We start from the raw sequence: 1580 nt of genomic DNA, 5'->3' as shown, positions 1-1580 counted from the left end.
GAGTGAGGGTGTAAAGCCTGGTGCATAAGTGATCACCACATACAGGCCAAAGTGAGGGGGGCAGCAAAGCCCTCATTCTTCTTTCTGATTTTCATCTCTTGCCTTGTTATAATTTCATGCCTGCTGAAACAAATTGAATTGTTGGTGTTTTGTTTTCATTTGATTTTCACTCTTAGAGTTGGTATGCTTCTAAAGGGGTAGGGACCATATCTATTTTTTAGTGCATCTGCCCATAATGCCTGGAAAGTCCTAGGCCCTCAGTATTAAATGAACAGTGAATGAGTATTTTAGTTTGAGGTCTGTGATTTCTTATGGGTAATGAGATCATAGGAATCCTATGGAGGAGTGTGTCCTGGGTAATGAATTGGGGGGACAAAAGGTTATATAGAAATAGAGGACAAGGGACACGTTGCAAAATAAGAATGAGAGGAAAGAAGGCGAGTGCTGACCTTTGAGTCATTTTGGCAAAAGACGGAGTTCTGCATACTTTGCCTTCTCTGCACCTGGAGGGCTGTTCCCACTTCAGCTCGTCCTGCTAATTGAACATCAGCCTTGCCCTGGAGCAAGCTTGAGCATTCAGGTATTGCAGCATCTCTTGCAATCCTTGTTGACATCCCTGTACTTGGGGGTGAGGACTAGCCCCTGGCAACATAGGGGAGATTAGCGTTCTGCCTTTCCAGAACAGAATTTTCTAGGCCAACATCAACTCCCTGTCCATGCCCTTTCGTCCTTGTAAATTATCTTTTTCAGAACTCTTCCTGGATTAACTTTTAATAATTTGTGCATTTTTAGTTTTTCCCTTTTATCCTCCTGCCAAAAGGAGGTAAGTTGTTGAGAAGACCCTCAAGCTACAGAGAGTATATGTGTACATATATTTTTCCTTTTAGTAGCAGATCACATTCTTTATTTTCCTATTTTAATGTTTATAATATCATGGACTTCCACAACTATTAAAAATAGATGTATTTTTAACATCCATTGATCGATATAGATAGATACATAAAACAAATGACAGCTCTATGGCTATATATCATGACAGTATACATCAGGACATTTGAAAAAAAGTGTGTAAGCATATTTTTTATTCATTCTAGACAGTGCTTGGGCCATATAGGAATTTCCAGAACCCTTGTAATATAAGTTAGTACCCCCACCCTCACCTACCCACAGTGGTTTGCTGCTTACAGGTTAGAAACAATGGTTTATTTGCTTTTTTCAAAATGGAAATTGATTTATTATTTTCCCTGATTATACAAATAATCCATGTAATTACTAAAAATTTCACACTATACAAGAAAACATAAGGGAAACAAAAGTCACTCATAACCTCACAATCCAGAAATAACAACTGTTAACTGTTCTTATCCTGGTATCTCTCTTTCTTGACTTTTTCCTGTATGAATATAGAGATAAATATTGTGTCACTGTGAAGAGTTTAGGCTCTTGAGTCCAACATATCCAGGTCTGTATCTCAGCTCTGCCACTTAAGGGAACTATGACCAATTACTTAACTGTTTAGTGCCTCCGTTTCCTCATCTGCAAAAGGTGAGTATAATATCTATAGATACCATTCATTTGTC

Source organism: Bison bison, unplaced genomic scaffold (genome assembly GCF_000754665.1).
Source record: "Bison bison bison isolate TAMUID 2011002044 unplaced genomic scaffold, Bison_UMD1.0 scf7180017543735, whole genome shotgun sequence".
Classification (NCBI taxonomy): domain Eukaryota; kingdom Metazoa; phylum Chordata; class Mammalia; order Artiodactyla; family Bovidae; genus Bison; species Bison bison.
The sequence above is the reverse complement of the archived record's forward strand: the minus strand, read 5'-3'. Positions refer to the sequence as shown.